Source organism: Lingula anatina, chromosome 2 (assembly GCF_051362555.1).
Source record: "Lingula anatina isolate TDL-2025a chromosome 2, LinAna3.0, whole genome shotgun sequence".
Taxonomy (NCBI): domain Eukaryota; kingdom Metazoa; phylum Brachiopoda; class Lingulata; order Lingulida; family Lingulidae; genus Lingula; species Lingula anatina.
Genome location: NC_141768.1, coordinates 31,256,244 through 31,269,742, shown reverse-complemented (window position 1 = coordinate 31,269,742; position 13,499 = coordinate 31,256,244). Strand labels below are relative to the sequence as shown.

The 13,499-nt window shown below is 32.9% G+C and overlaps 3 long non-coding RNA genes across 3 annotated transcripts; 1 reads left to right on the top strand and 2 right to left on the bottom strand.

Moving 5' to 3' along the window:
* Positions 1-1,291: 1,291 nt before the first annotated feature.
* LOC147763587 (uncharacterized) lies at positions 1,292-5,024 on the bottom strand. Its single transcript, XR_015332864.1, has 4 exons — positions 4,935-5,024; positions 2,336-2,389; positions 1,732-2,149; positions 1,292-1,401 (listed from the first exon to the last, which is right to left on the bottom strand). It is a non-coding gene; the product is annotated as an uncharacterized LOC147763587 (long non-coding RNA).
* A 771-nt stretch (positions 5,025-5,795) lies between these two features.
* On the top strand, positions 5,796-9,193 carry LOC147763586 (uncharacterized). The gene is made up of 3 exons (XR_015332863.1): positions 5,796-6,057; positions 6,559-7,032; positions 7,591-9,193. It is a non-coding gene; the product is annotated as an uncharacterized LOC147763586 (long non-coding RNA).
* On the bottom strand, positions 6,680-10,238 carry LOC147763585 (uncharacterized). The gene is made up of 3 exons (XR_015332862.1): positions 10,031-10,238; positions 9,195-9,297; positions 6,680-7,873 (listed from the first exon to the last, which is right to left on the bottom strand). It is a non-coding gene; the product is annotated as an uncharacterized LOC147763585 (long non-coding RNA).
* Positions 10,239-13,499: the final 3,261 nt, after the last annotated feature.

The following is a 13,499-nucleotide window of genomic DNA, read 5'->3' as shown; positions in this document are numbered from 1 at the left end:
ACAGTCTATTACTCTGCTGTTTGTAAATTTCATATGAAACAATACTGCCCCAATTCCAGTGATATTTTTTAAAAATTTCAGTGTTTATCATCAGACTTTGGAAATAATTTCTCTTTCCTTAACTGTTGCACAACTTGTGTATTGGGCTGTGTTAAAAGTTGTACAATCTTAAATCTCTGCCTTGTGGAAGGAGGGACTCCTGGGTGTACTTAGTTTTTTTTCACATTTTTTATAATCTGATGGTTTTCTCTGAATTGTTTACCTGTTACGAACAGTTAGTGTGAGGTGTTGCCTTTTGAGTGACAGATTTGTGTTCAAAATGATAACAGTTGAAAATGGAATTGATATGTGCATTTATTAGTCAATCCGTTTTTCTGATTATTTCTCTTTGAATCTTCTTTTATAAAGTTATTCTCTTTTATGTATAAAGCAAGCATGGCATTGATTTAGTTACATTTTTGAACAATTACACTTGTACCAGCCAATTTACATTGTATGGGCGTGGCATGTATTTATTCTTCTCCAAATTGTCCAGTGTGTTTAAACTTGAACATCTACAACTGTGGTCCCTAATTTACTGCATCATTATCTTTACAAGTTAAGGTATGTATTAGCTAGTATTTGTATGTGCATGTTTCATGAGTGCATTAAAGGAGTACATAATAATAATGTACAGACATTTCTGTCAGGGCTCTGTATTCAGTGCTGTTAACATCTAGCACACTTTTTGTAATAAAACTTCCTGCCCTGACAGTAACCAAGTGTTGGGTTTGTTTTTGTTTCAGTAAAAGCAGAGAATGACATAAAGTGGTCATTTCTTTTTTAGTTGAGTGATGTAGAGGTTTTAAATTAAAACCCAAATGAAGGAAAATTTCTACTTTAAGGGACAGTTCATAAAAATAAAAACATTATTCAAAAGTCACATATGGATAAAGTTATAAATGAAAAAAAGTTTGGATGAAAGTCAACGTTTTTTGAACTATAATCAAAATCCATTTATGGTGTACAGGCCAAATTATTTGTTTAGGCCCATATTTGAGGATGTGGATTTGAAAAAATTGCCCTTTTTGCTGGAAAGGGTCTAAAACTTATCATGGTACCATTACTGTGACGTATCCCAAGTTGGATCAACTGAAGGAATAAAGAAAATTCACTTTTTCAGATAACAACAACCCCCCTTCAGCATCCCACCCTTCAACATTGCTGGCTACTTATAAATATTAAAATCACCTTTTAGCAAATTTTTCTCTTTTATTTAGAAAAGAAAAAAAGACAAAACCCATTTAATAACATAATCAATATTATATTGTACCAGTAAAATAAAGGTATTTTAAGAAAATGATATTCTGAAGTGTTCAAACTGTCTGCCACAGAGCTAATAATAGATGTGCACTGACCACCCTGAAAAATGAAAGATGAAAATATTAAAATAAAATTCAGTTAAAGTGTGTTAGCTGTAAAAAGATGTTGACAGTAACTCTACAACCACTAGCTCCTGGCTGCTATCATATAATTACTGCTTTCATGTACAGTTTTACCAGCTGTTTGACTAAGTTTTCCTCTAAAACTCTTTAAGTTAACTTTGTTATGATGTCATTAAAGCAAGGAAACAAGAAAAGAACTTTCTTGTGACTGTAAAATGAATCTGTTCTTTTATAAATACTGTAATTTTTTTTCATTTCTAAATGTCTGAAATGATTAGATTTAATAATGAATGATAATAATTATAACCATTTATGTGCTTGTCCTGCATCTAAAGCAAGATCTGAAAAGACTTCCTCTACCTTGATTGGAAGCAGTCCTTGGGAACTGAAATATATGACACAGTATTACTTACTAATATGCAATAATAAATAACCTTCAATAAGCAGTCAGTGCATCTTATTTCAAGTATGAAACTGCATCAAAATATTGACCATTGACCAGAGTTAACAAATTTGCCAAGTATCATTTTAAACTTACAAAAAGCTCAAACTGTGTTGGCAAAACATAAGGAATGTGTATGCACGTGTGTGTGTGTGTGTGTGTGTGTGTACATTCATAGTCACATTCCATCAGTGTAATAAATAGATCCCTATTCTATTGCCCCTGCTGCCTTAACATCTCTCCTTCATGTCTGCTGTTGCAGCCATCATGTTTTTAACATCAACTGAAGAAAAAAAAGAAACCATACTTGTCCACAATAAGGATATCACATATTCAAAGATATACATGCAATAAAAACAGATAACAGTGAATTAACTTAGTGATTGTGCAAGAGAGTCCGCTTATTGTGTGGGTAAATTTTTAAAGTGTGTTAAATGAATGCCTGTTAAATTGATGCATACCATCTTACCTCTTTCTTTAATGCTCTCAGCATCTGACACACTCTTTCTGTCTTTTATGTCGCCTGAAGACAAAAATATGGAATAAGAACTATCTGTGTACAAATAGGATTTGGGCAAAAATACAGAATTGAAAACTCATTCAAAGTCTATTCATTAAAAAAATTAATTATTTTCATGAAGACCAGATTTAGTAGTATAAGACCAGCTTGCTTGAGCAACACTGTTCGTATGTACGTGTGCATATGTTAGTATGTGTGCATGCATGTGCATATTTAATATGTGTATAAAATCATAATTTAATCTGGGCTCCATTCGACCAGAGCATGGGGAAGCATGTGAGAGGCGAGATATACATGTATTACAAGGACCAAAACTTTCACCCTGAAAATCAACAGCTACAAGGACCAAGACTTGCACCCTGAAAATCAACAGCTATAAAGACCAGGACTTGCACCCTGAGAGTCAACAGCTACAAGGACCAAGATGTGACTTGCACCCTGACAATCCCTATTTTCATTTGAATAAACTTGTTTTAATTTTTATAAGTAGATTTTGCCTGTAAACAACATATATATATATATATATATATATATATATATATATATATATATATATATATATATAAAAACTTGCACATTAAAAATAAAACAATACATTGTTAAGTTGCATATACCTCTTACACTTTAACTAACTTCATGTGGTTAAAGCCTAAAATGATTACACAAACTGCATTTCTATATACTGATAACTAATAAATATTAATATTAGCAAGAGCACAGCTCAAGAACATATTTTTTCATCTCTTAGAAGTATTGCAGAGGTTGTGATAGTGGTCATTGCCACACAGCATTTGGCAATGATGGGTGCTTTTGTTATGATAATTGCAGGTGAAGGCTTGGCAAAAGGATTAATCCTGGTCCTATACATTCTATTCAAGCCTAGAAGAAATTAATAGAGTTTTCAATAGAATATCTCTAAATAAATTTCTTACTACATTTATTGCACGCTCACACGCATACACACTGAAATTAATAATAATAGATTGCAATATTTGTAATAGGTAAACTTAAACAGCACCATTTACCTTAAACTGCACTATTTATATTTAATTCATGACAGTATTGATAAACAAAGTTTATCTGGAATTGAATTTTGGGCAAAGTTGCACACCCATCATTCAATTAAAAACCCAATTTGAATCAAGGCCTGAAAATGTTAGAAAACACATGCAAGTCAGGGCACCACAAATTGTGGTGTACCCACTATCATGCCCTAATCATTGAAGGTTCTGTTTCATTTAATGTACAATAATTATAAATTTTAAAAGATGAGTTTTACAGATGATCTTCATCTTCCCATTATATAGTAATTACATTTACTTGATCTTTTCCATATGAAAAAGTTGTGATTTTTACAAATATTGTATTCAGTATTTTCCAAGTCATAATTTCTAAAAATCAGATCATTCCTATGGGATGGTACAAACAAAATTATAAACATACTTCTATATAGTTATATTCTATGCAGAAAAAGTACAAACAAAATTAGAAACATACTACTATATAGTTATATTCTATGCAGTAAAAGCACCACAAATGCTATAAAGAATAAGTATTGTACTTATGAAATGATGTATCTGAATGTTTGATAATTTTTGCCCATCAAAAAGATTGAGTGTTTACTATATGTTCTTTATTTTTGTGAAACAACTGTAATTTCCTTTTAAAGGCCGGCACAAATTAACTTAAAAGTGATGTATTTGCAGGTGTGTGTGTGTGTGTGTATGTGTGTGTGTGTGTGTGTGAGAGAGAGAGAGAGAGTGAGAGAGAGAGATGAATCATATATAAACATCGACTAAAGGAGAGAAAGAGAAAGAGAGAGAGAAATTAATCATATGTAAGAAGCGACTGAAGGACCTCCACAGAATAAGGACCTGTAGATTTATTTCTGGTACATGAAGTGCAGGTCCTCTGGACCTTCAGCACCTTCAAAGTTTAAATTTGCAATACACAAATGGAAAATAAAGGTATGATAACAAAACACAGATGCTAGCTGCCATATCCTCAAGAGCATTAATTAAGATTGGTTCACCCTAACCAGACTAAAAACCAAATTCCATAATGGTCAATACCAACAGTCCCTTAAATGATTATTTGCCTATCACTTACTGACAAGACATGCAAACACACATATTATTCATCTGTGTTTATAAATTGCCACTTTTATGACACTATTCCACCCAAAATGCCAAACCAATGGCGCAATAAAACTTATTTTGGGTTAATGTTTTTTTTTCTCAAAATTGATACAATACATTTGCACACACCCCCACACCCCGCAGGAAAAAGTAAACATGTTTAAAGCCAAATTTAAGATTCATATATTTTAAAACATGCCTATGGTTAGTTTACAATGTTGTACCTTTCACAACTTCTAGTACCAATTTTGCTACTCGCCAGTAACTATAAGAGAACATTCATTGAAATCGATGCACGGATATTCCTTTGGTGTATAAAATGTCACATAATTATATACTTTATCGTCTCGTTAAGTTTATTAGTATAAAACTCGAAAGGCCATTGTATAAACACGTATTCTACATCTTACCGGTCTCTGGGCTACTTTCTCTTGGAGCTGCGCCCCCCTCCCCTCTTTGAAAACGAGGCCAAGTCTAATAATTTCCTAAATAACCGCCATGCGAGCTAGCCGTCTGCTCCCACAGGGTATTCTGTACATTATTATGTAATTCAGATGACAAATGATCATAGAGGTCAGTAGAAGATGGAGAAGACAGATTTTTAGGGTACGTTGCTACAATTGCCACATCTCAGCCAAAAATTAAGCACAAAAAATGACATCAAGTTGCAGGGTATGAAATTCGTATAAATTTGAAGCCGGACAGCAGGGCTGGCAACTTGAAAAGTATCCAGCCCTGACCAAAAGTAGCCAGTCCTGATTTTTTTTGAAAATTACCTGATTAAACCAATTGCAGGCAAGAACGATATTGAAACAGGGACTCTTAGTCTCAAAGTGAATTTATTCAAGTAGATTCTTCACTGTCAGCATCTGAAACGTTATGCTCTGAACCCAAATCGGAAAAGTCTGATTCACTGTGATTGTCATAATCAGAGGTTAGTTGCATAACCCGCTTGTTACAAATGCTCCATGGGCATACTTCTGAAATCTTTCTGGTTGTTCATCAAAACCATTTTTTTCCATTAATACCTCTTGGTAAACTTTGTAAGTTTAATATTAATATGTGTAGTCATACATGTAATGTATTTTTTTACCAAAATATTCCGTCAAATGAGCCTGGAAAATGCAGTGGATTTATTTTCAGATAAAAAGTCATTTCTTCATACTTGTGAACTCCTGAATATTTAATCTTGCATATAAGTCCAATCATAGAAGTAGAGAAAATGGAATGCCAACTTCAAATCTCGCAGGCCGAGCTTGTGACCACGAGAGTTGGGCGAGAGTTGGGTAGTTTTACTTCCGGTTTCCATGCCGCTGCATTCAACTCACGCTTTAACATGTTGTAAAACTACTGCACATAGCGACTAAAGCTAGTTTTTACGATTATGTGATTTGGCATGGCGTAAACGGGAGTCGGCACATTCCAACTGCAGTTTTGTTGGTGTGAAAACGGAATCATTAAAAACCAAATCGCTTTTTTTGGTGCGTGTGACGGAGTGTATACCGAAGATAACACCGAAGATAATTTCGCAATGTAAGTAATAACTTTTGTATTTTAATACAATATTGTGTTCTTTAGGCGTAAATTTTAGGAGTGAGAGACTCATTCATGATATGATCTGTCCTTGAATACAATGGTCGTCTGACGCTGATTGTTTTTCCGTTAATCCCTCGATCTGTGTCCACGCACGGTCTTCGAGAAATCTGTAAACTAAATGTCGTTATCCAAGCTGTTAATAAAAACACAGACTATTCATACATATAAATATTACATATTTAGTTATCCCCTTTTCATTAAGTGCATTTGTACAAGCAAAATACGAACATGTTTAATAGAAAAAACGGAAAGATCCAAGTCATACTTGGAGTTGGGCCATCCCACCAGAGAATCATTGCAACAATAAACTAGATCAGTTATAGCTGGTTATTACTCCTGGAGATATAGCTTCAACATATGATTCAGATATACCTGACTATGTTGGTCTAATAATGACAATTTATTATAAATGTAAATTTTTATTCTGTTCTTTTCAAGGGTGTCAGGAAGGAGTTCTGTTTTGTTGTTTTATGCAGTGCCTCACAGAAAGGCAAGGGTGTTTCTTTTCACAGTTAATTTATGAGTTTGCCTAAGGTAAAATTGAAGCAACACAAAATAATAATCAAGCAAACCATTTTATTATTATCTCTCTTCCACGTTTCCCCAAGTGAATGACTATCTACTTTCACAATAATTATAAATAAAACGACAATTTATGATATCTCATAATGTTCAATATTTTACATCTTCATATGCCTAAATGCTAGCTTTTTGATTCCACAAACTCCCATTTCCAAGGCGAGTACAAGAATTAAGGTGGTACATGTATCTTTTCATATCCACAGGAGTGTCTGAGGTTTCAGACAAATGGAGAAGTCAGCTGATCCACTGCATCAACAGATGTGACAGCTACTTCAATCCTGAGAAAGTCGAGATCTGTTCCAGGTATTTTGAAGCACTGTTTCATTAAATGTATGTGTACATTCAGGCTGTATAATTGGGGGATTAATATTATCTCATGAAAGTTTATTGAACTCGATTGAAATGAATTAACATCCCTTTCACCTCCTTATTACAACTTAAATTCAACATTGCTGTTTGCTTACCAAATGAGGACTTATGTCTCGGTTTCATAGCTTTATTTTTTACATCAGACATTTAGCAGTGCACACATGTATGGTGAAACTGATTGTAGTTACATACAAATTGAGACTATCCTTACTTTAAAATAGAAATGTATAAATTAAGAAATGTGCATAAGAAGGGCAGAATTTGTACATTTAGCATGTTATGTAGAACTAAAATGGCAGTCTGGAATAACAGAATTAGAGCATTGGAAAAATGTATCTGTATAGGAAATTTTTTCCTAAAATTTTTTCATTTCCATCAACATAGGCTGCATTTGTAGTGATAGATGCAAGTCTGCCTTGTGACTTAGCAGCCTGCAATGTCTGCTTCTGGCTGTGTACTTTTATCTCCGAGTTGACTCAGTTTTTCCTTGTTATCACTTCCCCTTCATCTATGTTTCAGTTTGCTGACTACAAAAACCACCAATCATTATAGTGTGTGATGTCTACCTCTGTCCGTTTGATGGAATCGACAACATTTTCTGCACTAGTAGGGCTGATGAAATGTGCATCCAGGACTTAACTGAAGATCTCAACTGCCAACCAGACTGCTGTAATGTCTTGTATGCTGGTTGTAGCAGTGAAAATAGCTGACTGGGATGCCTCTCTGTTCAGCCTGGAGACTTTGGACTTTTTTACCAAACAGGGAGATATATATTGTCCCAAAAGTTTGCAGAAACCTGAAACTAAATTAGAACTGTATGCTAGTGATGCACGTTTTTTAAAAGTACTAATGGCAGAGTACAACTAATTATGTCTGACTCCAGATTTTGACATATCCAAGAATATTGCTGTTTGAGAAATCCGTTTCAATACATCTTTATTTTTAACTATGGCTATGTAAAACATTGGATTTTAAATGTATACTGACAGTCAATAAAATCATAGCATTTATTTATCAAATAATATTTTAAGTTCCTTTGGCACATTAAGAAAATGACAGTTTTCATGTGAAATATGACACATTATTCAGTCACACATTTCACTCTTTTATGACCAAAAGAGAGTTGGAATCGATTCTCGTTAAAAAAAGGACAAGAAAGTTTTCTGATGCACTTTCACTGCCTGTCACCATATATTAAAGAATAATCCATAGTATAACATGAACAAGAGCTGAGAAAAAATCGAGTATGCAGGCAAGAAAAAGTTACCATTATAATAAACTATGCAGGCAAGGTAAAGTTACCATTATTAAAAACAGGTTGAAATACTATTGTGATTAAGTTCAACCCAATATTGCATTTACACTTTTAAATAAATTAATTGCACCTATAGTATTCTATGGGTCAGATGTATGAGGCTTCAAACTGTGTGAACAGGTGCTGATATTATTTAAGGAAAATTTAAGGTGTAAAATCAAGCACTTCCAAATTAGCTATCTTAGGTGATGGCATCAGATAACCCATGGTTTGCAGCTAAGAGTAGAAAAAAAATTAATAATAATAATAAATAAATAAAATTTAAAAAAAAATAAAACAAAAAAATTGAAATAAACAGAGGAGAAAATAACAAACTATAAAATGCTTTTAAAGATAGATGAGGCATGATGTATTACATGGAAAACAAGTAAAAACATTTTTATATAGTTTTGGAAGTGCGTGGTATAATTAAGGCACAGGAAATAAATTATTTTTTGGATTTCTTGAACATTAGACTGAAATATTACCATGTTCAAAAGTGTATTAAACAATTGCAAAATATTTCTAAACTGAAATCATTGTATTTTCTAAACGTTTCAGCTGAAGATGCTTTATGTATTTATATCTGATTTCTCTAAATTTCACTGTTCTTATCATATACTGATGATTGATCAAAGTAGACAAGAAAACATTCCATAGAAATATAAAAATTTTATATGCAGGGCAAGAGTAAAATTCATTTGCTATTATTGTTATTATGTATGCAGTAACAGCTGTTATTTCTACTATAACTGATACATATTTGGAACTTTGTAATTTTGATAAAAGCCTTGAAATACTGAAATAAATATATTCTTTAACAATGTACCTTTTGAAGTTTCCTTTTGCATATTTATAGCTGCTGTATGTCAACAAAATGCTGGATGCAGCTTTTCCAGGGATTGCTCCACTAATTGTGAGATTTCAGTCACCTGAAGTAGTAAATTTACAAAAGCACTGTCAGCAAATTATTTTTGTATTTGTATCATGTTTCATTATTAATGTAAATGCATAATATCTAACGAAAAGGAATGTACTGTACCAATTTCCATGTAACTATAAAATGTTTAATCATATAAAAATGTTCTCAAACAAAAAAAATGTTCAGAAAGATGGTTATTTTTATTTATTGCAACATACTAGGCTGGTGCTACTGGTTGCGTGGTGCTCTGTACGGCGAGTTGCAGCATACTGAATCTCTCTTCAAAATCATCCAATAAACAGAAAATTTACTTAAAATTTTGGAAAAAAATAACTTACAACAAATACAAAATTTTAATGATAATGAATGTGAGTAGGATTCAACTTAATGAGGTGATTTAATATCGGTAGAAAAAATTATTGGGTCGCCTTTTCCTTGGCAGGAAAATTGCTAGCAGCCTTGTATTTAGTTGTAAACAAAAGCATTAAATATCAAATTCCCTAGTTAAGGGACAGAATTTTATTCCGACTTTTTTCAAGTATGATGTGCAGTCAAACTACAGTTCACGGCTAGTTCGGACTAATATTCCGTTGCTGTACAGATATATCATTACTTGATCACGACAGGGAAAGTAAAACTCTGCCGGCTGTCCACGTGCTTTGTGTGAGATCGCTCGATTATCGTCGATTTTATCCACATGCTGCAATCCAGCTTCGTTTAATCAAGCTAAGAGACAGACTTACCTCCAATAATGTCAACTTCGAGGCCATTATTAATCAAATTGAACCAAAAATCTGTCAAAATGACGCTCAATTGTCTTAGCACGCCTGCTCCCCATTCACATGTAGTGCAACGAAAGTTGACCGGAAGTAAAACTACCCAACTCTCGCCCAACTCTCGTGGTCACAAGCTCATAACACAGAGGGCAATACAAATCTCGCGGAGTTGGCATTCCATTTTCTCTACTTCTATGGTCCAATTTAAAGTCAGAATTACTCTTCGTTTTGGCCAAAAATTGAATTTTCCTGGCATAAACGGCAATTTTCCCGTACTTACCAATGGTCAACGACCCCATTCCTGCATTCAACATTAGTCCAGGGTTTTTATGTACAGACACAGATGTGTCTGTACATATAGCCGTCATCTGTGTCTGTCGTCGCCGTCGCCGTCGTCGCCGTGCACTTTTACCGATAACACGATAAGTGGAAAACTGTTTTTTCTTTTGGCTTGAAACTTACAGAACTGATGAATATTCATAATACACAGGTCAAGTTCGAAAATCAGCATGATCGGGTCACTTATAGGGAATTTATGCTGTTTTTTCACTTTTTTCAGCATTTTTGCAACACCGATAACACAATAAAGGAAAAGCTGTTTTACCCTTTGGCTTGAAACTTACAGAACTGATAAATATTCATAATACACAGGTCGAGTTTGAAAATCAGCATGATCAGGCCACTTTTATGGAAGTTAAGCTGTTTTTCACTTTTTTTCAGCATATATGCAACACTGATGACACAATATAAGAAAAACAGATAGGCCAATTGTCATTATACTCACAGGAGTGGCCAATCTTACTAAAACGCAGGTTGAGTTGGAAAATCAGCATAATAGGTCCATTATTTTAGAAGTTATGCTGTTTTTTCACATTTCCTCAGATTCAATTCCTAGGCATGTTAACAGTCACGTTATTGAACTAATAAGATATGTCAAAGTGTTTGTTTGGCATTTCCTGCATCTTTACAACATTGTTAGTTGCTTTTGTAAAAATAATAGTAAACTTGTTATCGTGTATTGTGTAATAAAGTGTCAAAAATGAAAATAAATCATATCATATCATTGCAGTTTGTCAGATTCAATCATCCACTATGTTCAGAATCTCATAATGGAGGAAATTGGACATATAACACTGTCTTATTGATATTTTTCCCCATCTCATCAATTTTCTTAGTTGATCATATAAAAATGGCAGTAAACTGTTTATTTTGTTTTATGTTAAAAAAGTCTTTAAAATGGAAATAAACCCATTTCAGAACAGTGCTGTCTTGTTTCACTTTTTTCAGCATTTATGTAGCACCGATAACACGATAAGTGAAATACCGTTTTACTTTTTGGCTTGAAACTTACAGAACTGATGAATATTCATAATACGCAGGTCAAGTTTGAAATACAGTATGATCCAGCCAATTTTAGGGAAGTTTTGATTTTTTTTTTTTTTTCAAAATTTCAGCATTTTTGTAACATGGATAACAAGATCAGTGTAAAAATGTTTTTCCTTTTGGATTGAAACTGATGAATATTCATAATACGCATTTCAAGTTCGAAAATTGGCCTGATTGGACTATATTTACAACAGTTATGCTGTTTTTTCCCTTATTCAGCATATATGCAACACTGATAACACATTTTAAGGAAAACCAATCAGCCTTTTGTCTTGCAACTCACAGCAGTGATTAGTCTGACTAGTATACAGATCAAGTTTGAAAATAAGCTTGATCAGTTAAGTTTTGATGAAGTTATTAGCCTTTTTGTATATAAGTGTTTTTTTCTTCAGATTTAATTCTTAGGCATGTTAACAGTCTCATTATGGAACTAATTAGATATGTAAAAGTGTTGTTTTGACATTTTTCTGCTTCTTAACAATATTGTTAGTTGATTATATAAAAATGACGGTAAACCTGTTATCGTGCTTTGTGTAATAAAGTATCAAAAATGGAAAGGAACTCATCATTGCAGTTTGTCAGATCCAATCATTCACTATGTTCAGAATCTGTGAATGGAGCAAATTGGACATTTAAAATTGTTCTATTGATATTTTTCCTATGTCAACAATTTTCCTAGATGATCATTTAAAAATGACAGTAAATTGATTATTTTGTTTTATGTAAAAAGGTGTTGAAAATGGAAAGAAAATCATTTCAGTAAAGTTATCTCTTGTTTACATTTTGGCATTTTGAATGTGTGACTCTGAACTTCCATGGTCTTGAAGACCTTCCCATATCACATTTTCTGAATATCCATGATACTTTTATTTTTTCTTTTTTTTAAAAAAAATTGATGGTCATTAAGCTGTAAAGTATTATGTTATATTGCATGAAAGTTGAAGAAACCTGTATTTTGGACACTGCTGCCAGGATAGCGATTAAGGGAAAACCATGTTACTTATGATACTCAAATTTACTGAAAAGTTCCTAAGACTGAAGTGCAGCTTGTGTTGGAAAACCATTGTGCTTGTTTTCTGTTTTGGAAGCAATGCAGTTCTATAGAGTGAACTATGGTGCAATAAATGTATATGGCAGTATATTAATTCAGGATCATAAAATAATTTGCTTAATCAATTTTCAAGTGGCCATTAAATGAGATTACATAAAACACACGTTCATAAAGTAATTTGCTTAATTAATTTTCAAGTGGCCATTTAATGAGATTACATAAAACACACAATGAGATTTCATTGTAAAGTCCCCTGGGTATATCTCTCTTAACTGTGTCACATAATAAGGAATCAATGATTATTATGCAGGTAAATGTTAGTCATGTTAGTAATTACACAGCTAGATTTAAAGTTTGAATAGCAGCTTTATTGGAATTCTTTGTTATGTTTTATTTTACATTTTCTTTTAATTATTTTTCAAACACTAGCATCTTCAAGATATCACTTTCAACTCCCATCCACCACAAGCACTGTGCATTTTCTGTTTTTGGGTCAAAACACAGTAACGGTGCCATGGGTGTCCAAATTTTTTTTTGTTCATTGAAATTAAAAATTTTGACATTTTTGTAGAAAACAAATCAAATTTTCAGACAATGTAAGTTTCATTGATATACTCCCAGTACTTTTTCTGTGAGCCACTGGGAAACATAAAGGAAAAAAAAATTGTCTCTGACGGGACACGTGGTCATATTGGCCTGAGTCAGATATTAGGTTGTTTTTTCAAGTTTTTATCACTCAAATATGTTAAACTAATCAGAAGTAATAGTTTAACATAGAAAACTGCCACCTTTCACTTATTTTGAGTAAAAAATTATTTAGCACTAGGAGTGGTGTGTCCCGTCAGAGACATTTGACTTCGAAAAGTTTTCATATTTTCCACATCTGGTAGGTTGTATAAATGAAACTTCAAATCCTCTTTTAAATAATAATAAGTAATGATTATAGCTAAAAATTACAAAATTAAAACAATTAACAGTGAATTTATTGCCACATTTTAT